A 27,806-nucleotide genomic window follows, 5' to 3' on the forward strand; every position below is an offset into this window, starting at 1 on the left:
CTTCTGTTGTTGTTTACAAAATCTTGGGGGCCAGAATTCTTTTACACTGTTTTATATCCATCAGTGAACATGACCTAGAGGCTGAAACATGGGGGCTGCAATGTACTGAGTTTGAGTCCCCTGCAGCAATAGCAACAATGTATTATTTCTTTCAAAAAAGAATTATTTTTATATTCATGTTTGTATTAATGACTTGTATTCTGTTCTGTGACTTCTTTTGCATGGGGTGTCACGGGTGTGTTTTTTGAGAAGACAGAAAATGAGAAGTGTGAATCTTTAGAAATAAATCCTTGTTGCTGGATCATTCTACACATAATCCACAGAATTGGGACTTTTGTTTTCGCCTCACAGCTGTAATCATGTCTGAATTTATCTTTTCCATTAAGTTCCAGTCTGGTTCTTTTTGTTTCTTTTTCTCCTTTTTCTGCCTATGTGCATGTGTGCATACACACATACTTTGACTTGTCCTCATATGCCTACATATACACACCCTATTACAGGTAATAGGTAAGATATAATTTAATTTTCCAGTGCACACTGTGTGGCCTAAATCATATATATGCAGTAAATCCCCAGTGTGTTAAATTGCTGGGGAGATGTGCCTGAGCTCTACAGGCAGAGTGATATTGACACTGTCTTCTCCTGCACTGAATTGGACCTGTGGGGTTTTTCCCCATAGCATAAAACCCACATAAACCCGAACCAATATTCCCTTTATGTTAAACACTGTGTTGCAGTATGTTCAAATTATTTTGTGTACAGGCAGTTACAGGACTCTGGAGAAAGAGAAAAAAAGTATTGGTTTTTTGATGCATGATTTTTCCTTATTCCTCCAGTGGTTTCCCTTTATATTTGAGAAGCAGCAGCAGGTGTTTGTTTTATCTAACACCTCACTGAATTGATCTGCAGCACGACTTGAGCAAACTGTGTTTCTGCAGTACACCAAAGGTGCTTGGCTGCGACCTTTTTCATGTGTATGTGTGTGTGATGTTGAAGGGGACAGCTATAGCTTGTTAGAGATGATCTCCCATTTAAAACTGGCTCACCAGGGCAGCACAGTGGATTTCAACTGTACTTTGGGATGTTGGCACAAGGCACTCCCCTGCTATGTCGTGCTGCCCTGTTTGAAAGTGCTGCTGTCATGGCTGTCCTTCCCTCATTCCTGGAGGTACTGGAGATCTCCAGGGAGCACTATCTTTGTGAGAATGAGGTCTATGACACTGCAGGATGCAACCTGAGCATTAATGGGTCAGTGAGTGACAGCTGAGCCTTCTCTCTGAGGTACTGAGCTGGCTATCACTGCCAGGAGCACAAGGTCTATACAGCGAAGTGTGCCAATTTAATTTTGTCACATGTGGCCTGGGTTGTATAGATACGGCTGTTTCTAGAACTCTTTGACAATGCTAAAACTGATTCAGGCCACAATGCAACATTTAAGGATGCTAATTAGAAAATAATTGTGCTGGGTTGTACAGACTTTACCATTGTAATATATCTTGAAAGCCCCTATAGAATGGGAAAGAAGGTATTTTAATGCACTTTGCATGCAAAATGAGGCACTAGATTTTGTGATTTGTAACAAAGCACAGTACAGCTGCCATTATCCAGTAAATCAGAAAGCAAAAATAGTTCTTAAGCAGTTAGTATTCTACTTTATTTGCTAATTAAAATGGGGTTTGGAACTGCTCTTCAAAATGATTGCTCTAATTAATTTGTTGTTCTTTTGCAGTTCTACCTTCTATGCCATTTGAATACAAGGCAATCCCTTGTGCTTCTTGGAAGCATGACGGCCAACAGGGCATCCTTCCCTTCCTCGGAACAGCAGGCTTTATTGCTTGTCATTGTTTAATAAAATGTCTATTCTACCAGGGCTAAAAAGTCACCCATCTACACACTAGCACAAATTTATTTGCAATAAAATGCAAGTATAAACCCACGTTTTTAATTAACAGCAAATATTTGTTTAATTTATGCAGAATTGAAAGAAAAACAGATTATCACTTTTATAAGGCCTGTGACAGATTTTAGTTTTAATTACTTTTAAAGCTTAATAAAAGATGGTGATTATTTTAATTGCTATTCCTGTCACTGTGATATAATCTTTCATTTTGTGGTTGATGGATGGTATTTAAGATAAATACAGTTGCCTTTAAAACATGGCCTGCGTTACTGGCATGACTACGCAGAATACAAGATATCATGTATGAAAAGGGAATTAAGGGGGTGAAGTACGGAAGCAGATGCACTCATTTTACATTCATCAGAGTGCTCAAAAGTTTGAAAATTCTTCACATCAGTCAGGACATGGATTTAAGGAGGTATAATTCAAATATTGGTTGTGGATATCTTACCTGGTAGGGGTAGTCTTCTATTTTCTCAAACTGATCCTGCTATCTGCACTTATATGTATATTATGTATATTATACCACAAAGCCTGATTGCAAAGTGTTGTATTCAGTGACTTGTTCAACAGAGAATCATGTGTGTAATACTGTTTGTTCTATTTGTTAGAAAATTTGAATCAAATGTAAAAATAAAGAGTGGGTCTGGAACTGAAGTTCACTGAAGAAAGTGATCACTAGAAAAATCATCAGAAAAATCAGTAGAAAAAGAGATTCGAGATTATTGCAAAAGCTGTGTGATCAAATCTGCAATACTTACAAGTAGTAGCATGATCCCACAAGTATCATTGGAGTGACTTCTTAGCTATATTCAGAAAAAAGATGTTAATCTATCATGTCTTATATTATTTGACTAGTTGCACTTAGCATGGCTGACAAGAAAGTTTTAAACTCTTCAGATTTTCTTTGCCAGCACTTTTGGAACTAACCTCTCTTTTCTTAAGGAGGGCATAAACGACCATGATTACAGCCTGTTATAATTTAACGAATTTAAGATATTAAAGATGAATGGTCCTAAATTTAGTTTTGTGAGGCTTTTTATGCCTTCAAGCTAAAGATATGTCAGTGTAGTGGCTTGTGGGTTATGCTTGGTGCAGTATCTGGATCCAGGGTGTTATGAGCACTATATTAAATATTGGATAACTGTTGCGAAAATCCATTTTTCAGAAAAACATCTCTGTCAACCTAAACCTCCAAGCTATCTCAAGTTTGTCTCCCCATATCTATTTGGTTGGTTATTAAAAAAAAAAGTAAATATGGAAATGACCTCACAGTATCTAGGTACTCTCTGGTAAAGAAATTTCCATCAGAACATTGTTAGTAAATTATAAATCATGGAAAGGAACTGGCACTTATTCACCTTTCTTTTCTTGCCCATCTGTCTTTTCAACAGCATTCCAAGATCAAACAGATGCTTTTAAAGTTTTCTTCCTTAAAAATGAGCAAACAAAGTGACCCCTATGGATCCTATAAGACAAAATCTTCTCTGGGAACAGAGGCAGTGCACAGATTGTCTCCTCTGTGCGAGGTGCCTCTGACCTCCTTGCAGAGGGCCTCCTCTCTGCTGGGCACGTGCTGATTCTTCCTGAGATGAAGTCCTCTGTCCATTTCTCTATATCGCCCACCCTCATCTTGATTACCTCCACAAGGGTCTCTTTTCAACCCAGCACTAAACTGTTTATCGTTCCTGTTCCATTTTTTCCCCCCAATGATTTATTAAATTAATGACCCACATTTTCATTGCCGATTGTTTGCATTTTGCAGACAGCTGCAAGTACTTAGCCTTCAGTTTCATGCTTTACAACATTGTGACTTACTGCTGTAATAGTTATTTCCCATACATCTGGAATATAAGCTTGCATACTCAAGTCTTTGTGATCATATACATTTACATGTGCAATTCCTTTGCATTTCACTCCCACCACCGAGCAGTTTTGTAGCTAGGCATTCACAAAATACTACTATGACAACAACAAAATCTTTTTCAGTAAAGTCTGTGTTTTAAAATAGCAAAAGAAAGACTTCTCTCAGTAGCAGTAAGAGAAAAGAAATCCACATGTAATTTGCTTCCTAATTTCACTGTATTATTGCCATTCTTAAGTACCTGTTGTATACTCCTGCCTATCAAAATATGCTGATTTTCCCTGGTGTCCTTCAACACCTTATTTTAATGGAGGTGCTTATTTAAATTGACGTGTTTATTTAAATGGAGGTACTGGAGGTGCTTCCTGACACAAAAAAGAACTAACACATGTTTGTTCTCCTCCATAAGCAGCATCAGCTGATACTTCTACCTGGTAGAACAAATATGTTTATGGAAAAAGGCAAGAGTGTCTAGAAGGTAAAACACAAACTCTGAGTAGTCTGAGTAGTGATGAGCAAATGTGTGAGTTGCAGAGGGGTGCAATGGGAGAGGTTGGTGGTATGGAGAGATAGCTGAAACAAGCAGATGGCTTAAAGGAAGCTGAGAAAGGCTGTTAGCACATAAAGCAGCAGACACTTGATGATGAATTGCCATTTTGAGTTGCTAAGTTTTTCTTCCTTATTTAGCTAACCACTGTTCCAATAATGACTTATATAATATCTTCTCTGTGAAGACTTTAAGTATCCTTTAGATTGAAGGTACCTTTTTTATAGAATGAAAGCACAGGTTTAAAAAATCATTAAGGTCTAATGCAAGGAGAGGAAAAATTGGGATGAGACAAAGGTACCCATGCAACTTCCTTCCTTTTCCCTTAATCGAGTAAAAGTCATTCATTGCCCTATCAATGATAAATAAGACCTAGGAGCCCACAGAAGGCAGTCCAAATGGCTAGGCTGCTCAGGTTATATTATCTAGACCCATGTCTGAAATAGCTTATCCCAGCTTATCCCAGCTTTTATGTCCTGGACCTGGGCTCTATGTGACCCCTCAACTCTGCCTATCTTGCTGCTTGAGATGTTTCATTACAGTAGTATCCTGTCTATTACTTCTCAATTGGCTTTGTACAGGCCCCTTAACTTACTCCCAGCTTTAGTTTCTCTATCCGTGAAATCTGACTTATAGTGTTAACTGAGCTCAGAGCAGCATATCTGGGAAATAAGAGCTCATTACAATATATCAGGTGAAATACTAATTATCAAGAACACTCAAGAAGGAAACATCTTTTCAAAGCAGGACACAAACATTGCATTTTCCCGTGCAGGTGGAGTGCCACGCAGACCCCTCCATCAGGTTAGTCCTGCACAATCAGCACATCTCAGGATAGATGCTCTTTTCAGTATTGTCTTCATCAGACAGTATGGGTAATACATGGCAGATGTATGCGTGACAGTCACTGCTCATTTGGACAAAGTGTACTAAGGCAGCTGAAAGCTATGAAACATATGCATTCATGTGGCTGGGCCTGTGCTGAGTCTCCAGTCTTCAGTTGTTCGGTGTCTCCAAAGAAAGGCAAAGAAACTGGTAAAGAGTCTGGAGCACAAGTCTTATGAGGAGTGGGTGAGGCAGCTGGGGTTGTTTATCCTGGAGAAAAGGAGTCGACCTTATTGCTCTCTACAATTACCTGAAAGAGCAAGGTGGGGCTCAGTCTTTTCTCCCAGAGACCAAATAATAGGACAACAGGAAACAGCTTGAAGTTGCACCAAGCGGAGGTATAGACAGGATATTAGGAAAAAATCCTTCACTGAAGGGGCAACTAAGCATTGGAACAGGCTGATCAGGGAAGTGGTGGAATCACTATCCCTGGAAGCATTCAAAAAACATGTGGATGTGGTACTTAAAGACATGGTTTAGTGGTAAACTTGAAGTGCTGGGTTAATGGTTGGACTCAATGTTCTTAGGGTTCTTTTCCACCCTTATTGATTGTGTGATTCTATGAAATACATTCTGGATAAGACATAAAAAGTCTCCTTCATCACTGTTACCTAACAAGTTTTAATGAGAATAGTAACATACTGATGTGTGTCAAGGCAGAAGTGCATGCAGTCCTTTGGAACCAGACAGTATATCTTTGGTTTTCTTTTGCTAAATGCATTCCTTTAATGTTATTCTATAACACCTATTCATTACTGTTAATGAATATAGAAATTATGAAGAAGATATAGCTCCAATTTCCTACTGTACCTGAAAAATATTACTAATTTAAATGAGGCCATGCAAATGATAAAATTACAGCATCATACACTTTCACTGCAATATGATTGGATTGCCTCTCTAAATGGTTCATCATCAATCCCAATAAAGACAAAGCGTGGGTCTAACTGTTGTCTTGAATCCAATAGCTTAGTTTTATTGCCTTAGTAGCAGCTGTTTAAGTGCCCCTTCCTCTTCCATTCAGTGATGTGATACGCCTTTTTCATAAAGCAAGTTCATCAAACCTGCCAGGATTCTGCTCCAGCCCACCACAAGGGATCCTCTCAGTTTTAGAACTACACAAATGATTAAGAGGAACATAAATGAGTAATGAAAGTGTGAATGCCCACTATTTTCCCTTAAATTAATTAAAATTCAACAGAAAAAAAAGAGAATTAAAATCATAGAATAACCAGAGTTGGAAGGGACCCAGAAGGATCATCAACTCCAACTATTGGGAATATTCACCAACAGTTCTCAAGATGTCCGTCCATCCACAGGCCGTTACATTCATGAAAGAAAGACATACCAGAGTCAGAAAAATCCTGAAATATAAGAACACTTTGAAAGACTCCTAAAAATACTGAAGTACTAATGAACTCTTAAGTGAAGACTTTTGTTCTATATGGTTGTTAACTGCCAGGAAATTCCTGGACTGGACATCATTACTGATAAATCATGAAAATATTTAAGAAAAAAATCAATTAGGCATTTAACATAGTCAAGGCTCAAACTGAAAGGCAAAAATATAAATGTAAATATGTGTTACCAGGACCAAGAGTTCTTTTCAGTTAATATTTTTAACAGATGAATTTTAACAGTAGGCAGGAACTGATTCTACGTGATACTCTAGGTATATAAGTGTCATAACTTCTAATTATTGTAATTCTTCTTCCAATTTCACTATGTTATTTCAAGTAAGAAGCAGTGCCAATGTCTTAAATGGGGAAAAAAACACATATGGAAATTGAAGCCGATCAAAATTACGGTAAAAAGTGCAAATTATTTTATGGAGTTCTAATACAGTTTTTGAAAGAGTGATTATATAACCCACACTCAGGCAAAATTCCTTTTTTCTCACTTTAAATTATTTTTTAGTGGAAAATTCACATTTACTTTGATACAAAATCCCCTTACCTAAGATGTTTGGGAATTTGTAAGCATGTATACTATGAAACATTTCTTTGTAATTTCTGGGCCTCTGTCATCTCTGAGTTGATACAGAGTGAAAAATTGCTTCCTCTCTCTTTCATATCAGTCGCAATGGAAAAGGTACTGCTCACTATGAACACATTACAGGCCCTCTGGAAATAAGGGAGTTATTGTGTATTTCATTGGATGCCTAGGCCTTTTCTGACCACCTCCAACCCTATAGTACAGAATTTCAAGTTTTAAATGTCCTATTGTTCTATTTAAAAGGAATTCTAGGTATTTTGGTGCACGTCAGGAATATTTTAAAGAGTAGAAACCCCATTTAAATGGGAAAAGATAGCATTCGTATATCCCTCTTGACAGAGCAGCTTTAACTGTACCCCTTTTAATTGTGTGCAATAATGAAAGATCTACATAGTTTTATTCTTGTATATTACTTCCCAGCTAACCTAATTTATGAGAACTTTGGTAATTTATTGTTCAAATGCATATGAAATACCAGTAGTACACTGCCACAGTGTATTTCTGCTTTGTTTTCTAAAATTAAAATTATTAATATTCCAAGAGACTAAAATGTAATGCTATCATTTTGTTTTCAGAAGATTTTCACAAACATTTTATGCCACAAGGAGAATAAATATAAATATCCCCACTACAGTTATTGTACCTATTTTATTATAATCTTCTACTGGTTCAAATTTTTCAGCCTGGAGTTTCGCGACTTGGATGACAATGGTTATGCTGATGAAGTTGTTAAGCTAATTAATATATAATGAATTAATAGCTAGGTTTGTCTCTGCACTTCCATACTAATGTCCTGTAACAAGGTCTGTTTATAAACCAGCACTCATGATGAAAAAAGTACTTCTGTGAGCACAAGTCATTTCAGGCAGAAAATAAACTAATGCAGCAAGGTTAATGAAAAACAAACCCAACAAGGATTTTGGTGTGAATTTATACTTTCATCTTGACAGGTTTTATCATTGTCCTTTACACAGGCATAAAACAGTACCTGTTGAAAATCCACGAAAGCAACAGTTTATAGAAAATTCTATTAAACACTTCTCTCTTTGGCTTCATTCAGGGACCAATGAATTTATAGGTGCAATTGAGACAAACTCTCATAAATTATTTTTAAGTCTCCAGTGGTTACCACAGCATTCCACACAGCCATTCTATTTAGAAGACTGCTTAAGTGTGTACTTTAAGACAATGATTAGAAAACAAAATATTGCTGGCATGAAAATAATTCACACAATAATTTGCTAAATAAGCATGCTGCTGAATTGGGACATTTACTATCTGCTAATATAAATATTTGAGTCTTTTGTAGGCAAATGTCTAAGCACAGAACTTTCATCCCCCAATTTAGTAATTTGAAGAAAATATCTTACCCTATTTACTTGCAATCTTAATGGGGTGGGGATGTTTGCTATTTTTTCATAATCATGACATGAGTTTTTGAAGTGTATCCAATACTAATAAGTTCTCCAAATAATTTTGAAAATTTAGCAAAAATATACAATAAATGTCAGCCTTAATAAATTCACAGGTTTTTATTTTCTGGTCTCCTTGGAGTCTTAGGTGACATATTACATTTTTTTCTTTTCTCTTATTTATTGACTCACAAAAAATTTTTTTCAGTGAGAGTTTTCTGAGTCTAAGCATTTTGATTTTAGAATTTGTTTCTTTCTTTTTTTTTTATTTTAAAAGAAATTAGAGTTTCTGTGAATATACTTTCAGAAATTTAACTTCTGGAAAAGAAGACTGTATAGAGTAAAGAGTGAGGTTTGAGTTTGTTTCATAAAATCAATATCATATTAATTAATTTTTAAATAAAATATTTGCCTAGATTCTAGTGGAATTAAAGCAAACTCACTAAACGGGACTAAAACACTTTCAGGCTTGATTGTAAATGGGGTTTCATTGTGTTCACTTGAATCTTGTTTGATTTTTATTGTACAGTCTACAAAACCTGTAATCTCAATTCCATTATTGTACAACACAGGGACAACTCTCTCTATTTCTACAAACCTACTAATTAGTAAAAGCCTTATCTTTTTTAAAAAATGTATTTAAGATTAAACTATTTTATGGAAAGCTACACAGGCAAATCTATATTGCAGCTATAAATCTGTGCTTAAAAAGGGAGATTTCAAAACCATTGTTGCTATCATTCTTTCTTATCATCTACTGAATATGTTGTTCTGCCCAGGGTTATTTTATTTATGGCTTATTTGGGGGTCTTATTTATAGACATATCCTAGATCACAGGAAAGTTAAATCTTGAAGGGACGGTATGAAATTCATTGAAAACATATCCATATCTATTTTCCACATTTTTGTCCACTTGATAAAGGAATTACATAAAAGCTTTAGGAAGGAGACAGGTGCCTACATTTTGTACAGTGATCAGAATAGTTGAAACCACAAGGACTAAGAAATTCCCTGAGTCAACAGAATATTTTATTAGAATAACATTATAAATTCTAGCAGTTGTCTTTAATGAGTTCCTAAATAACCTTTAATAGCCTCTTTTATGAAATATAGGTTGATTTGATAGCCAGATTCATGGTGTCATTGGATTAGCAACTACCCGTTTCCCTAAATTAGGAGCAGTTAGGAAATGAATTATTAACAGTATGTGTGGAGTAGGAAAAATATTTCTGTGACCCTTTTTGCATTTTTATTTATTTCACAACTAGTAGTAAATTTTCCCATTATGCAATTGTGTCCCCCACATTGTGATTGTTCTTTCTAAACAAAATTTGTAAATGTGCCAGTGAGTCCTATTACAGTTTTGTATGAGGAGCAGATGTAAGCTATGTTTGACATAGTTTTAAATACTTCTATTGTTTCTAAATGGTACTATTTCATCTTTCTAACAGAGTAACTCTTGTACCGTTCCTATTAGAGGAGTCCGATGTCTGCATTCAAAAAACTCCAGAGAAGTTGCTATATATTCAAAAAGCTGAGAGAAAAAGTGGTTTGCAAAACCTTTAAAGCTGCCAAGTCAGTTTGGCACAGTTTTAACAGTGTATCTACATGACTGTAATCCACAAGTGCCAGTTTTCTGTGTGGAAAAGTAAATGTAGGCTCTTTAACCAGCCATTTTGAAAAAAAATATTCTGCTGCTCATTGGTTTTCAAGTTTGAGAACACCTCCCTCCAGTATTCTTTCACACCTATAATTTTGTGCTTTCCCACTGGGCATCTCTGGTGTCCACTATTTATGCGTTTGTTCAGAGCCCTCAAAAGCAGGACAGTGCAGCTACTGTCTTCCATTGTTTTAATTTTAGGTTTGTTCCCATTAACGTTTCATTGTAATACAATGTTATCAGAAGAAAAGAAAGGATTAAAATGGCACTTTGGATAACCTTAAGTTGATGACAAATGGGTAAAAATCAGGGCATGTAGTGTAAAGGCTGACACGCTTTACTAAGCTTGTCACGTTGGGCTCAAGTTTGGTGATAGACTATACAAGCTACCTATGTTGCTGTCTCAGTTTTAAGTTCAGTGTCTTATTCTTATCAGAAAAGCTATTGTTTCTTATAATTAAAAATGAGATTTTGTAGCCTCAGGGTTTCCCTGGTAAAGTTAAATTTCTTTTCTGCATATTGCAACTTGAAATATAAGAGCTCCCTCATCTCTGCTGTTGAGACAAGTGTTCAGTCTCTTAATTCTAGAGAAGAAGAAAGCAGAATGAGTTCCTCCTCGTCGGAATTTCCTTTTTGCTCTTCATTTTTCATCATCTGTCTTAATCTTAAACATGTCAACCAGACTGAAACTGAATGCTTGGCCCATCATTTCACTATGATTATGCCATGCTCTCTGAGGTGTAAACTAGCTTATGCACCAAGAAAAACCTGGCAACCCAGCCCATTTGTAAATTCTGCAATCAATGCTGAATGCAGGCTGTGATGACACATCAATGGCAGAACTTAGATGGTTTCTTTGTAGTAAATGGGAATCCTTGGATGAACAGCAGTCAGAACTTCAGCTGTAGTATAGACATAGGTTACCGTCGTTTTGTTTATTTTTACAGGTTTTAAAATAATTTTTCACTCCAGTTATAATCACAACCTGAAAGAAATTTTCATATATTGTAATAAATCCTTTGAGCTACTGCGTAGTTGGAAAAATGAAGCCCTTTAAAAACCATTAGTATGTATAACAGTAACTTTTCTCAGTGCACAAGGGAGCTACAGAAATCTATTCAGTGAGCTGCTGTCAGTGAGTAACAGAAAAAGGACCTATATATGTTATGACTAAGACAAAATATCTGACTCTGAGTGAAGTTCAAAAGCATGACAAGCAAGCTGATTTCTGATAGGATATAGCTTGTGCCACCAGGTCATAGTCTGAATGTAGTGCTGCTGGATGCCTAAAGCAGTTTCCCCTCCTTTGGTGGAATTGCTCTCCTTTTGGTTTAGGACACCAAAGCAACCTTGGGTTCAGTTTCTGATCAGAAGTTGGTCCACTGATTGCACAGTCATTAAATTGCCAGTGATGCCTTTCTGGTGGTAACAGAGCCCTTCATAAACTCCCAGCCCTGCACAGCGATGATCCCTGTGCCAGGGACTGCAATGAGAAAGGGAAAGTTACAGGATGCAAATATTTTTATTCTTTATTTGTGTTTTCAGTTGGGTTTGAATTTGAAAGCTAAAATTGAAAGCATAATATTGAAGTCTTATTTTAAGATAAAATTCTTAGCTTTCAGTATTATAAAATTTAGTCTGTAGAAGGAGGAGCAATGCTAGGTCATGAAAATCTTGGTTATTGTTTCTGTGCTTTCTTTCTTCAGAATTTCCTTTCTTAGGATGAGTTAGGAACTTTCAGTGCGTGTCAGCTGAGGTCTCTAAGCAGTCTCAATTCAATCCAGATAGCCTAGTTTTCACTAAACTCTGAGAAAAAACAGCTACTTAGTGAAGCCAAGAAAGGCAGCTTCTTGGCAGCTTCTTAGTGAAGCCAAGAAATGCTTAGGCCTATACTCTCTTGCTGGGCAGTTCTAATGGTAGAGACTACTAGTGGTCTTTCTGAGCAGTGTGTTGAAGTTAAAACACGCCGATCATGATGGCTTTCCAGGCATTTGTGAGATTAGTGGAAGCCCTTAGGAATGACTTTCGGAATCAGGATATTCCACGTGAGGTTTCTAGGAGGTTTCAGCTTTTTATCACCTCTTAAAACAATTTAAAAAAAAAAAAAGGAATTTTCTAAAGATTGTATTTTACACTCATTCTCAGAACGATCATGGATGAACGGGTGTAGCAATGCTTACAGCTCATTGACTTTATGTGTGAGTGAATACAGAAATATATTGTTCCAAGAGGTAAATACTGGCTTGTGCCAACTGTAGTCAACAGCACCATTTTGCATGTACAGTATTACACTTCAGCAAAGCAAAGTGGTAACAAGGACAGCACAACTACAGTCATTCCTGACATGAGTCTTCATTTGGCTGCTCATAACTGCCTGGAGACTTAAATCATTCTTGCAAACTTTGAGATATTAACAGGGTAATATTTTATTACCCTGTATTTTTTAATCTTCCTTTCCTTCTTTTGATTTGTCTTGAGTGGATTTGTTTGCTGTTTCCCATCCTTCCATGGGACGTGCATTCTAGAACAATAGTACTTTTATTCTTTAGTTACATTTCCAAAGTCAGATAAGAATCGGGGATTTTTTCCGAGGCAGGATGGTCTTTCACATGAGGATCTCTGTACAGATGTTTAAACTAAGCTTTTTAATACAAAGCAGATGAATGTAAAACATAAAATAAACAATGACATAAAAATGACCAGCCTAAGACACCTTCTAAGAGTCTTACCTTGAAAATAATCTTAAAATATGGTTATTTATTTCTGTTCAAAACTGAACAATTCTATAACTGTGTAAAGTACAGGTATTTTCAGCTACATTGTGGACCTGACTTGATTCCATTCTGTATTTGAAGCTCACTTTGGAGTAAATTGAGCACATAGAAACTTGAAAAAAAAAATAATTCTGGCATTCAATAATAATAGCCAGAACCCTGCTTCACTACATTTGGTATTTCATCTTCCATATCTAATCAACTTGTTTATCACTGGTCAGTTACCAATTCCACCTTTTATTTCACTAGCAATACTTATTATTTTTTGAATGGTTGTACTAAAGATACATTTTACAAAAGTATTGCTCTTAGAGAAATATTCTATATCTATTAACCTGAATTTGTGACATTGACTTTGAAAGAGAACTGATGTGAATGAAGGGAAATATTTTCTTATCGTGACTGACACTATTATTCTGTTATGGTATCTCTGCCTTATGAATTTAAATCAATGAGAGAACAAAACAACAGTAAAACCTTGTTTGGTCTTCCTTCCAGCTTTAATTTTGCTTTATACATTGACTGTGCGCCAGTTAAATCACCTTGCATTTATTTAAATGCTTTGCAGGTTTTCTCAGCCATAGATTCTATTTTATTTTCATACCAGGAGTTACAAGAGTCACATCTCTAATGTTTGACCTCTGTTAGCTGCAATAATATATACCACAGACTCATCAAAACTGCCTGTATTACTAAAATTCAGTCATTTAGCTTGTGTGAAGAAGGTTATTCCTGCCTCTTTAACATTTTAGAGGTAGTTTTATGTTTGCCTGAATATATCTCAACAACTAAGGGAAGTTTGCAGTTGTAGTTGTTAGAGAAAATGAGAAATACCCTACTTCTTTATTGATGTAGTGCATTTATATTTACATATCACTATGCAAAACTTGCAGTTATTTTTCATATAGTCTAACAGTACATACATTTTAAGGGGCAGAAGAAGAGCAGAGTCTTAGGCAGTGAGCAAAGTAAACATCAGGTGAAAGACAAAAGCCTGGAAGAATTGATTATGCCACTTGGCTGCTCTCCTGAGGAAGATAAAAGAGGCCAGGACATGCTCTGCTACTTCCCACATGTAGAAGTCAAGCTTGGAAACAATACTCTGACATCTCTGCCATGCAGATAACTCCAGCAGGCAAGTCTGCTGATTTAACTATTCACATTTCGTATTTTTTGTGCCCACTGATTGACAGCTACAGAACATATTCTACCAGCTTGATCTTTGTGTACTGGCTTCAATGCAAAATAAAGAATTAGGATAGAAAAGGGATGAAATTGAAAAGATTAAGAGATTAAATAAAAGATTAAGATTCCTGAAGGCTGCATATTCTGTCAAGATAATGCAAGAAGAACTTGAGTCAAAGTGTTGAGTGGTATGCACACATTCAAGGACGCTGGAGACTGTATAAACCTCTACTGTTCAAAGCCTGCTGGGAAATGTAACTCCAAAGGAATAGCACTTTACTGATCCTCAGTATTTGAGCAGCTGGGTTACAAATGTGGTGTAACCTGCTGTGCTGTAATACCTCCAAGCCAGCATACCAAAGGATAGCATGCTATTTACGTTCCATTCCCTATAAATAAAATGTCAGCTAAAACTCACATCACCAGGTTTTGTGCTGGATCAAACTGCAGGTACTATGTCATGTTTTGCCATGGTCATTGTCTGGGTAACAAAGAACCTGAACTGTACAAGGTATGAGTTCACCCTGTAATAAGCGTAAAACAACGAGCTCCATTGTACATTACCGGTCCATAATCATCCCAGTAAAAAGTTACTCAGTCTCTGAAAGTTACCATTTAAAATGCTAGTTATTAGAGCTAACACTCTAAGAGGAGAACAGCATAGCAATTTTAATATCCTTCTATATGTTGGGAACTCCAGTTGATATTGCATCAAAATGACCTCTGATCCACGCCACAGGATGACCCTGTCCATGGAAGAGGTTCTCTCATTTTGGTCATTCAGGCTATTGTAGAATTTTCCTACAAGAAAACAACTCTATTCATCATTTGTACTGTCGAACAGAAATGAGGTTCACTTGAGAACTTATTGCTGCAGTTGTTGATAAAGGAAAAGTCACACATACGGTGTCATCAATGGTATCAAGGAGGCACTGCCTGCAGGCTTCTCTATCACAAGGAACTGGCAGAGTTTATCCTGCAGCTGAGGGGTTTATGCAGCACAACACAACCTGAAGGCCACACTGGGTGTGCAGCACAGCACAGTCCTGCACCTGCTCAGGTAAGTGTTGGATGTACACTGACTGTGAGATGTACAGTGATTGCTGGGTCAGAACTGCTGCAGGAGCTGGTTTGGTTTTGTTTTACTCTGAACTGTGACACTTGGGTAGTTCAGAAAGTAGTGATTCCTAAGATGAATATGAAACGCCAAGTTGCACTGAGCAAAAAAACATTGGAAGGGCTGTATATTCCAGAGAAACAAAACAAAATAAAAGGGCAAAGGCATTACAGATTAGAAGTCTGCCTCAAATTGTGTCACTATAGCTTCTCCCTGCCTTCACTGGGAGCCAGGCTGTCCAATGGTAGTATTAGGATCTGTGTATGAAGAATCTGGCTGTGACAGTTTCAAAAATAAAAGTCAGTAACAAAATGGAAGAGCTCTGAGATAAACCTCCAGGCCTTGATATCTCATGTTCTCAGGGTATGATGATCTATCTGTTGCTCTTAGCCAGGCCTTTTCCTTTTCCAGATAAGTGAGATACAAGCATCCAGACTTCCTTCAGGTGATAGTGTGATCATTTGTAGGCTCTGAAAGGCAGGTCTGAGAAGTAACCTTTACAGAGATCATTCTGCCTCTGTCCCATGGCTGCACTGTTCCTCATGACTTCTGTCACCATGGTCTTCCTTACGCTTGGATCCTCCTGGGTGGAGCAGAAGTCTGTGAACCATTCAGCTGAAGGAAACTCACTAAGTTCTCAGAGAATAAGTTCAAGGCTAAACTATTCCAAAGTCATCCAATTCTTTGCTCTGCCACCTAAGAAGAGGAAAATAACAATATCATATTATTTCAATATGTTTCATGTCACCAGTTTTCTAAAAGAAAGGTGGAAATTTAAAGTTTTGCCATTGTCTCTTCTGAATACACTTGAGAACTACAGCTTACTTCTGTAAACATAGCATGTCACATCTGCAGGACATTCAGGCATATGCAGCAAAACATAAATGTGCACAAACTCCTTTTCTTGCATTCAAAATGGAGAAACAAAAAAGCTTATAAAATGTAAGTTATGATCTGTGCACAGGTAAGGAAATTGCAAAATACAGTGAGTTCAAAACAAACTCATGAAAAATTGCACTGAGAGGGAAAGATTGTATCAGCTAAGCTACCTATTAAAGATGTAAGTGAATGTAAAAGATGAAAAGTATGAAATGGCCATTAGATAGAATAATTGTTGGGAGCTAAATTATAGGAAAGAAACAGGAAATGAAGAGGAGACTCAAAAAATAATAGAGAAAGGGGGGGGAAAGTCTAAAATAGCTGCAATTGTGGGATTAGGAGAGAGAAGTACATTAGCAATAAAAATAGTGTATTTTAATCCAGTGGTAATTTAGATAGTGTGAATTCAAATCTGCAGTCCTGAATTCAACATGGCGTCAACAGAATTAGCCTTGCTGTTGCTTTGCAGACACTTATAATGTGAAATCTAACCACCAAATGACATGAGAAACAGCACACTGCCTATCTGGGAACTGTGACCATGGGCACAGGAGCATACTTCTCTGCTTAAGAGAAGTATCACTGGTCTTTGATATGCATTCCTACAGGGAAGGGCTTTAACACTAAACTTTTCCTCCAAAGACTCACTCCATATTAGGAACATATTAAAGACAAAGGATGCTGCAGGAAGGTGATTGGTGACCTTGCATTGAATTTAATCTATTAGAGCAGAATTATTTTAGGTGGCATTCATCTTACTGAGAGAATTATTTCCTGGCACTCATTACTGTAGCAAAGGAACACATAATGAACATTAATAGAATGTTTTCATCATCATAAGCCTTATGTGAGCTGAGTAAGAATTAGCCCCCTTTTGCAGGTGGTGAACTAAGCCCAATCCTTCAATAAGATGAACGTGTGCTACATAGTGTTGTGTGCCCTCATCTCCCATTGGAATTGCAGAGCAATGAATGCCTTAGAAAAAACTTTCAGACACCTAAGCACTTTGTTTAAGTGATTTGCTAGAAGTTCTACATACATGGCATTCCTTACTCTCAATTACATTAAAACCATGTTACATGCACTGGGCAGGAAGCCAGGGTACACAGTCTGAATCCTACAACACCAACCCTACAGTTCTAACCTAACTTAATAACAGGATCATTCTTTCCCCTTTGTAACAGGCTCACAAACAAAACCACTAGGATTTTTGGCAAAAATGGCACAAATGACAGTCTGTCAATGAGGGCAAGTGGATAAAAACAGGAAAACGGTGGGTGGTTTGTGCCCATGTGTGTGTGTAAGGAAGCAGGAGAAGAAAGGAGTGATTGAGAGGATGTGGAGAAGGTCAGTAATAGCAGAAAGTGAGGAGAGACAGTATATGTAATAATAGTAGTAGTAGTGCTTGCAAAGGAGGTCATTATGGGAGTGACAACGCAACAAATGGTAAGACAGGATGTTGTACATGTTTTTAAATGAAAAAATGTTATTTTTATCCAGACACAGGTAAATCTCTGGGAAAAGAAGTCATATGTACCTTAGAACACCACAATAGCTGTAAATACAACGTGATTTTTACCACATTTTGGGATTTATGTTAATTGTCTTTTATGACTCATGTATTTTCTCCTCATCATGTTACAGTGTTTATATTGATTACATAATTATGAAATGTTAAGATACACTTCATTATATAGATCCACTGCTACAGTAACCATTGTGGTTTGGGATTTGGTTTTTATTATATTTATTGTTATCATTCACAGAATTTCCCTTCAGGTTGTCCTAAGTCCTAGACAAGCTTCTAGAGAACTTCTTGAGGGAATACTGGTTAAAAAGATTTCAAAGACTTGGGAATTAACAGTGTAAAATCAAAGAGCATTAGACAGAGGCTTTGATCTTGCAGCTTTGTGTCCTACCACCTTTCCCCACTCTTTTTGAAACCCCCCACTTTTTTGCTGAAGCCACCTACTGCCCAAAAAGCAAGGAAGAATTTGTCTAAGAGGGAACACATGTTTATCCTGCATCATCACTTACACATTCATTTATATTAGATGGTGTTTCAGAGAATTCCTTCCACCTGCCAGGTCCTATGCCTTCAATGGTGGATATACCTCTGTAGCAAGGGAAGATGGACTATACAGACAAAGGCATAGCCACATGCCTATTGACAAAATAAAGACAAATTTTCCTGAGAAAAAGTTATATGTTTTGCCAGAACATCTCATACTGCTCCTCTCAGGCCTACAAGTACTTCATCAAGTATGTGAAGTTCTTCTGAATTTTGAAAGTTTACTACAATATTGTTAAAATTACTATGATATTGCACTTCTCTGAGTCAATCACAGGAGAAGTGATAACAAACCAACCAACAGTGGGGGAGAAAAAAAGTGATCTGGTAGACATTACTTACTGGGCTGAATAGCAGCCGACCCGTCATCCAGTCTATTAACACTGCAGTCACTCACCATAACTTTTAACCTACATTGGCCACTGGCTACGTAATTTCAATGAGAGAATATAGTTTGTCAAAATATCGGCTTTTCCTGTTACAAATACCATTTGGATATTTTGCATGTCGCTTCTGGAGGGACTGGTCACTTTCTGAAAGTGTGTTGCAAACACCTCTCCAAAGTGACATGTCTCGTGTAATAGCCACAACCTCTCTCTTATTTTTGTACAGCAGAAAAGCAGTAAAACATATTTTAAATAATCCCGCTTTATGTTTAAACTCAGTGCTGCAGAAAGCTGTCATGGTAATTTTGATTTCAAAGGCTGAAAGAAAGGGGAAATGACCTTTATTCCTGGTATAATGTGAGTGGATCATTTTTGTGATTGCTGTATAGAGAACTTTGATGTTTTCAAATAGAACCGTAGTATATTATTCACTGTTTACTCTTGAGAAACCACACACACAGCATAAATGTAACTTGAGTTTAGAAAAAAATATATGCACACACACAAACACACACACAAAGATCAACTCGGGTACTGGAGAGAATATTGATGTGCAGTAAATTGGAAGAATTTGATCTCTACATCCTCCCCTGTGTGCTTGGTTTTATTCCTTATGTCCTTTGAGCTGTCTGTTATTTTAACATAGTGCCAGGTATCAGAATACTATACAAATAATACAGTGCCTCAGTTGAAGGAGACCACAAGAGCACACGAGTAATAGATATAAATTTGGACACACTCAAGACTAAGTGTTGCAAGAACAGTAAGGCTTCTGGCAAATTAGTTTGACCCTCACAAAATATATTTTTACTGGAAAATAGGAGCAAGATGCTTTTTAAGGACCGCATTAGCCAATGCTGCAGTGCAATGATGCGAAGACAAAGCTGTGAAGGAAGTTGTATGTGATCTGCTGTAGGAATTCAAGTGAGATTGGCAAAGCAATCATACTATGCATATGAAAGTCTATGAGCACATTACTGAATATCAGAAAGCAAGGAGCAAGAAAGGCAGAGCAGTAATTCATTTTCTCTAGGAAATTATATCCCTTACTTTTAAAATCTACACAATAGCTCAGTTGCAAAAGCAAGGAATGAAACAGTGTGATTAGGGCCACCTGCGGCCTATAGATCTGCTTACACCTGTATGGGAAATTTTCAGCAATGATATTTATTTGTTGTTATAAGAGTATGTTGTACTGCTGATGTCATTAGATTATTGAGCACTTCCCAGCTGGAATTGGTTGAATGTGAAGAAATCCTTAGAAAACTTAATGAAATCCATAGTTCTCATACATTTCAATTGGGATTGTTTATTAACTGGTGTTATTGGCACAAGGTCAAATATTCAACCTGCTCCTGTTATCGTTTTAGTCTTTAAGAGCCTAGGGATATTAGTGGTAATTACTTAATTGGAATTTCCCTTCAAGTAGATTTAACAAAATGCCAAATATGAGAAACTAACTACTTGTAAGAAATTTGTGGTATGCCATCCTTGTATTTGGCTGTGTATGTTTTGCTAATAATAATTTCTTTTGTTATCACTGTGTCGCAACTCCAAGAACCAGAATTTTAATGTTAGAACATTCTATAGTCTTCCCTCACTCATTTAAAGTAGAGTCATGAGAAAACTCCAAAATCCTCAAAATGTAAAACAAGAACAAGAAAAAATTATTAAATACATTCTGTACATAATATTCCCAGCAGCTCACATACAAAACAGGTTGATTCTCTTGCCATTCTATCAAGATTGGATTGTCTGCTTACCATGTGAAACAAGAAACAGGGAGGATGTTACAAATCAAAAGGAGATATATAGACAAAAAATACTGGAAGGAAGATGAAGTGTGTTTCTCCTCTTCTCCATGTCATAATCTCTGATGTGTTCCCTAATTGCATTATAAATTGGTCTTGAAATATGTAATTTCCAATGTTTTTTGCTCAGTGATCAGAGAGAAGTAACTTTTTCCACTAAAATCAGATGACTCTTTCAGTGGTTGAATTAACATTTCTGAATACAAAATACTGCATATTACTTGGTCCAGTGAAGTATATTTGACTTAATATTATTCAACAGGGTAATTATGGAGAAGATATACAACCAAACAAAGTAAATTAATATCAAATCTTAAAACCAGGGAGAAACATTTTACTTGCATATCTAATCCTGTAGTGGGTTTGGCTGTGGGTGGAAACAGAAACATATCCTCTAGCTGATTAGCTTTGCAGGAAAACAACCCAACTTCAGAACATGGGTCCAAAACAAAAGGACTTGAAAGCTTTGCTATTGTTACTGATGGACTTTAAAAGTTCAGTTAGTTAAACGAATGAAGAAAATCACAGCATCTGCTGAGAAGGTTTGAAGAGTTTAAATAAGCACCTTGTGAAAAGCCGCCTTTACTGTACAATATTTTTCCTAACCATTTTGTAAGGAAAATATCTCCAAACCTAGTTTTATTATCAAACTCTGAGGTGAAAGAAGCCCTAGAAAGTCAAATATTTCTTTCTGTAGCAAGGATGACACCCTTAGACCTACTGAAGCAGGCTCTGTACTTGTACAAATTCTTTACTTCTTGAAAAATGTATTACAATGTATTTTTAAAATATGGTGTTTGGAACAGAAATAATGTGTAGATTCACCCTTTTGTCTCTCTCCAATGCTACTTTTTGTACTAATCCAAAGGAGGAATGTAAATCATGTTTTGTCAGAAATCCTGGCTACAGATATAATTACTGAAGTCTAGGTCTTTGTAGTTCACAACTGGTTTCTGCAGAGATTGATCACTAGAATGTTTCATTTTGTTATGTGTACTAGATTACCTGAAGACAGGTCTTTTACTATTGTATGAGAATTATCAAGACTTAGAAAGATACTCTTGAAATAAGAAGAGCCAAATTGTTGCCATTGCAGACCTGTTTAGTAGGACATCTTTGCTATTCCACTAGCGCTCACTGCTCCCAGCCTGACTTGGCTTCTTGCATTTGTTCTTCTCTTTTCCCTTCCATGAAGTGCTTCAGTCCTTTCATTTACTAATGTACTAACAGAACAGCTATTCCACTGCAGTTTTCTTTTTTTCATTATTTTTAATGGTTTCTTTCATGTATCTTCTTAATGGTGTGGACACACAAACAGTCAAATCGGTAGGACTAAGGTAATGGCAATGGCAAGAGCAAGAATAAGAAGCACAGAGCATTGCAGGGCAGGGTTTTCTTAAACTGGTTTCCAGCTGGCCTTCTCTGGTTCTCAGTTCTCATTTTCTCTTCAGAGAAGCAAGTGTAATTTATGGCAAAATACGACTGTTCCTCACCCAAACTCAGTTATAAGGAGGAACGAACAACAGAGTGATGGCTTGGGGATTCAGGCTCCTGAGGTTACAAATCTCTGCAAACTAATTAAAGACTGGTATTAAGTAATCATCACTCATCCCTGAGACCTGTATCTAAGCTGAAGAATACTCTTCAGTGTTTAATTTTTAGCTCATAAGTCTAACATGCATCAGAACTGCAGAATCAATGTGGGCAAATGGCAAGGAAGGTAGGGATACAGCTGAACTGCCAAAAACTTCAACTTTCCCTACCTGATGGCTGCAAGGTCCTAGGAATGAAGTGATTTTACTGTTCAACTATGTGCTTGCAAATAATTTTGTCTAATAATGTACTTACAAAATTACTGAGTAAAAAGTGTCTTGAAAAGCCATCAGCTTGGCTGAAACCTACCTCTGAGTAATGCTGTGGAGAAAAAAAATTAAAGATGGGAGAGAAAAGCTCTGTTTTCACTCTCTTTGTTCTGCATTTGTATGAGGATGAAGTAGGCTGCACTGCAGAACAGTAGTTTGTCACAGGAGATATCTCAGCTGATAAAAAGAAATAACCTTGTCACCTTCTGTATCCTTTGCTGAAGTTAACATGTCATTATGCTTCTGGTATTTTATGGTGAGACACTGAGACAAGCTAACATTTCTTTTGTCTTTTTAGTTTTCGTCCTCATTGTCAGAACCTTGACCTCTAGGCGTAATGTGGGCCTTGAACTAAGCATCTGCTCTCTCTCTGGATTTTAGATATTTGCACCTTTACTAGGGACTTCAAAACAGGAGTGTAACCATGTTCTTACTAACCCTGGTATAAAATAGGGATCATTACAATACAGTCAGTGGAATTACTCTGGCAGAAAATGGGGGTAAATGGGGCTCTAGATTGTCCACAGATTTTCAGACAATTGGAAAAGATGTTGCAGTATGTCCTCCAATTACTATTAACAAAAGTGCTCTTCCCCACATAGCCATTTTTCTCAAAATGCCAATTTCTTTTGAGCTCTGCTTCCCATTAAGACTTCTCCTGAATGAGGGTAAATGAAAGTGATGTTCACTTTCATCAGCTGAGCAGTATGAGAGGACTGGCCTTGCTATTACTATGCACTCACAAGCGGCTCAGAAGCAATTGAAACACACTTGGTTGTCTAATTTGAAACTTTGAAAAAATAAAGAAAAGGTTTTTTTAAGGCTCAGCTCAGTAAGAGAATAGCCTGTGCAGCAGCATTTAAAACTTTCAAGTGCTTTTTAGAACAAAATTCTTGATAGGAATTTTTCCCTCTCTTCTCTTTTCTAGCATCCAGGATCTGCTGTATTTCTCCTTTGAGAATTCATAACAGCAACAGATATCTTAGATGTAAGGTAAGAACTGTGAGAAAAGGGTTTGCCTTTATTATTATTAACACGACCAATTTGTACGGCAAAAAGTAGACCTGGTCTTGGTAGGTGGGTGAAGTGTAATGTTCAGCTAAACTGCACTGTAAAACAAGCTGTTAGCTTTGAACAGTGATCCCAGTCTGGCCAACAAATTAAATAATAAATTTCTGCACTGAGGTCTCTTGGTAAATTAATGAGTGAAATCTGTTGGCTCTTGTCCTTCTGGGAGAAGTCTTGCTTATGGTCAATGAGCCCAGATCTGACTTGGACACTCAGAGCTAACCCAGTGGCCAGGGACCTGGCAGTCTGTTTAAACAAAACCAATTTTCATCTCTGTAATGTCAAATTTATATCTATTTACACTCCCTTAGATATGCTTAGATTAAGAGTGACAGAATCTAATTTAGGAAATGTTATTAATCACTGCTGAATCGAACCCTCTATCTGTTTTCTAAGGGAAATTAAATAAAGAGAAGTCTTGTTCATATTTATGAGGGATTTTCCTCTACCTCAGAAGCCTAGCTTCTGGTTTATTGTTCCTAAACAGCTTCTCAAAGGAATGTGAGCCAATAAGCTGTTTACATCGGAATACAATGACACATGTATTTTTTGTGTCAATACATAAGCAGCTGCCAGCTGAGGAGTACCCAGCACCAGATCTCTTGGACTGAAGTGTTTGCATGCTCTGTACCTCACTCAGTAAAACCATGTCCAAGGGGAGAGAATATGCACGTAATGGAAAACCTTAACAGTTTATTGCAAAGTCTGTGCTTTATCAAATTTAATGCATTTATTGGTACAGTTATTCTTGTGCTTTTTCTGCTTATAGGCCAGTTATTGCCCATCTGGTCTTATCAGAATTCATGAACAGTAGAGTTTGGAAAAAATTATGATGGCCAAATACATTTTTAGTGCTAATATGAAGATGTGGTTCTAAAACAAAACAGTTACAAAAATTTATAGGAAATTTTCTATAGAGAACAGTTGAGTCAAAAGGATTGAGACTGAGGCAATCTGATTTCTAAGTGGCTTTAATTTACTTTAGCAATCATGTTGAACTTACTGTTATGGCTAAGGTAAATAAAAATTGTTTGTGTGAGAAAATATTTACTATTTTGCATCCTTGTAGTATAAATCCTTTTTGGTAAAAATCTGATGGAAATCTGCAGTAACCTTCAGTGTCTACAGAGAGTAAAGCTTTCTCATCAGGAAATCTCAAAATACTACACAAACCCCAAAAGTAATGGCTTTGTTTTTATGGGAGAAAGTGATAGAGAGTTTGTTCAGGCCATATGGTTGCAGATGGGTAGAAGTGAAATCATCTGAAGCTCTATCCATTTGGGTTTTTTTCCTCTTACTCTCTTAAATAAGTTCAGTATAGGTATTTTATATATATTTACAATATTCACTGTATGTGTATGCTTTTTGGGTTTCCATCAAGTTTAGTCAGTATGAGTAGAGTATGTCTCCATATGAATACAAAGACGATGATCTTGGTTTCATGAAAAAAAAAAACAGCTAAAATCCATCCCAACCTGTTTGGAAACTCATACCTTCACTGGCACCATGTGAACTTGATCAGTGTTTTCCCCTTCACCTTGTCTCTTCTTATTACCTTAAATTTGAAAGAAATTCCTGTATTTTGATTATAGCTACTGTAGGAATTCAGTTAAAGGAATTCCAATTACCGCGAGCTACAGGAAAACATTTTATAGAATCTTACCCTAAACTTGTGTATGTCAGAGTCTGAGCATTTCATGAGGTTTCATACACCCTCAGTCAATGTTGCAGTTTGTCTGCATCAGTGATGGGATCTAGTATTGTAGGGGCTGCAGGGATGTGTGTGCACACTCAATGTGCTGCACAGAGCCTCTGAGCCCTCGTCCTTCAGGGGTGTCATATGGATGTAGGACTCTTTTCAAATTAATAGGATCCAAATTGGGCATAAGATTATGAAATTAAAAGTTTCAAAGCTGCTTGACATGAATTCTCTTTTAAAATAGATGTAATCAGTGGGAGGAGAGTTTTTCAGGTGTTGATTTTTTAACTCCAAAGTTAGCACAAATACTCAATTATGTTGCTTGGGATTTCTGTCTTGGCATTCTTCTGTTGGGAAGAATTATACTAATAAACCTACCTGACATCTTCAAATTATCACATTGCTAAGTCATTGTCTTTAACGTCTTTCTAAATATTATTTTTTGTTGTAACGATGTCTAGTGGTTAACATATAGGCTTGAAACAGAACCTTCCATCGGGGAAATTAGCATTTTAGTCTTACATGTTTAATATTTCTCATGTTACCATTTTAAAAAGAAGGGTTTATCAAACCAGTTTTAAGAAACCAATGTTCACTGTCTGAAGGAATGTGACCTAGTTCTGTTTACTACCATTCAAAGTGTAGAAATGCAGAGATACCCTGGATAAGATAGACACAGACAACATTACTGGAGTGGTTTAGCAGGATTGCTTAAGAGGATTTGCCTATTCTTGGAGGCCTCCTTAACTTTGCTTCACGGCTCCTTAATGAGACTACTGGTAAAAATTTCAATATACCCTTTCAAGTATGACAAGACTGACTGTAAACAGCTCAGTAGCACTCAGAGCACATCTTTGATTCTCTGGTTTACCTACTTGACTCTATTCAGTCTGTCTCTTCACAACACCCTGCCTAAATAACCTTGAGAAATGTAATTATACACTCACTATTGATTAGTAAGGATCCATATTTAATTATGCGTAACATGTTTCACTTTTAAACTTTTAGTTCTTTGTGCATCAACACTTCATGTCAGACTGCAGTTTACTTTCAGCCATTACAGTGAAGATCTTCATAGGAAAGTGAGGCTTCCTCCTTCCTTAAATTGCTTAAGGAACAGACTTATTTCCTGTTCCTCTATCTGCATTCAAGCCAACATCCTCCCTTTGGTGCAGAAGTGTGACCAGTCATTCCTCATTGAAGGATTTTATTCATAATTTTTGCTAGGAAAACAGTTTTGCTGAGGCAGTGCTTTGAGGTCTTTGCATTGAATCTGTACTGCAGTCTCAAGGGACCATGTCAGTTAAATTTGGACCTATTGCTGTAGCAGTTTCTTTATTTTTAGTTCACAAAAAGTGTTAAATAATAGTAGTATAAGATCACGTACTTGAGCAAACCTGAAGTCTTCTCTAATCTGTTTCTATTTACTGCAAAAAAAAAAAACCAACTTTTTCAGTAGAACAGGAACATATAATTAAAAACTTCAGCATACTAAAAAATATCTGACTTTGCAGGCAGTCTCCTTAGAAGTAATATGTGATGATTTGCTTCCTGTTAAATAAGGAATTGTGCACAAAATAAAACTTACTTTACAATATTTTTCTCAAGCAGGAGCCTAATTGAATCTTCCTTCCAGAAGAAATCTAATCTATGATCCTTAGAGATGCAGATTGAAATTCTTTTTTCTGAATCTGCATCCCCCCATAGGTGGAGTTTGGGATTTTTTGTTAGTTCAGTGAAGAATAAAAACCAGAGGACTTCAGTCTCTATATCTGGTTCACGTATTCTCTGAATACGTGACCTCTGGAAAAAAGGTCATGACAGCAACTCACATCATTGTAGTACTCCAAAAATCCAGACCTACCTGACAGCAGTTCAACACTAGGAGTTCCTACCTAGACCTTTTTCAGTCCCAAACATGGGCTGATTGCTACTGATAATTCAGGGTCAAATTCAGAAGCATCAAACTCAGTTCTAAGGTAATTAACTTGGAATGAAAGAAAATTAAAAAATATCTCCCCTGTTATCAACTTAGTCTTCTTGCTGAAATAACTTCTACAGACTTTATATAGTGTGATGTTATTTGAAGGAGCATCCTTGTCTGCCTTAATATGACAATCTCATAGGAATCAGGGCTCTTCACTGTAAAGAAGCTATGCAGCCATTCTATGTTCCTTGTTGTCTCTTGGGAGATTTATTTGCTACCAAGGCAGTGCATGGGCGAGTAAAAGGAGAATGAATGTGTCCTCAGAAGACACCATTACAAAATACTCCCCTATGCAGAAATTGTGACATGAAAATGTACTGATGAGTTCATTGCCTAGTGGGGCTATTTCTGGCGTGTTTACCCTCACCTCTTCCTCAGAGCTGTGCCTACTGTAAGCAACTAGTTCTGAAAGTTTGCTTAAGATAGCAGTGCAGTGTTAAACAGCGGAAGCATTTTCCTTTGAATATGACTATCCTCCAAAAGAAAACAGGTATGAGTAGCTTGTTTGTACAATAAAACCAGTTGTTAATATGCTTTGGGAGCTGTTTGAATCCAGGATGTTATAAATGGGGGAACATTATCACTAGAACGTGCTTTTAATGGTAAACGATCTGTATGAAGTAACAAAAAGAAAGAGATTACAAGGGAAATGTAAAGATCAGGTTCAAAAGCATATCAGAATAATTTATAGGGCCATAGCAGA

At 36.8% G+C, this 27,806-nt stretch overlaps 1 long non-coding RNA gene across 1 annotated transcript in view; it reads left to right on the top strand.

Annotated features, from left to right (window-relative positions):
• Positions 1 to 6,919: 6,919 nt before the first annotated feature.
• Positions 6,920 to 27,806, top strand: part of LOC113979089 — a 47,054-nt gene continuing 26,167 nt past the window's right edge. Inside the window, exons 1-2 of the long non-coding RNA XR_003537713.1 lie at positions 6,920 to 7,003; positions 23,278 to 23,342. This is a non-coding gene — a long non-coding RNA (uncharacterized LOC113979089). The remainder of the gene's footprint in view (positions 7,004 to 23,277; positions 23,343 to 27,806) is intronic.

This window comes from Neopelma chrysocephalum, unplaced genomic scaffold (genome assembly GCF_003984885.1).
Source record: "Neopelma chrysocephalum unplaced genomic scaffold, ASM398488v2 Primary Assembly neopelma1_382, whole genome shotgun sequence".
NCBI classification, from domain to species: domain Eukaryota; kingdom Metazoa; phylum Chordata; class Aves; order Passeriformes; family Pipridae; genus Neopelma; species Neopelma chrysocephalum.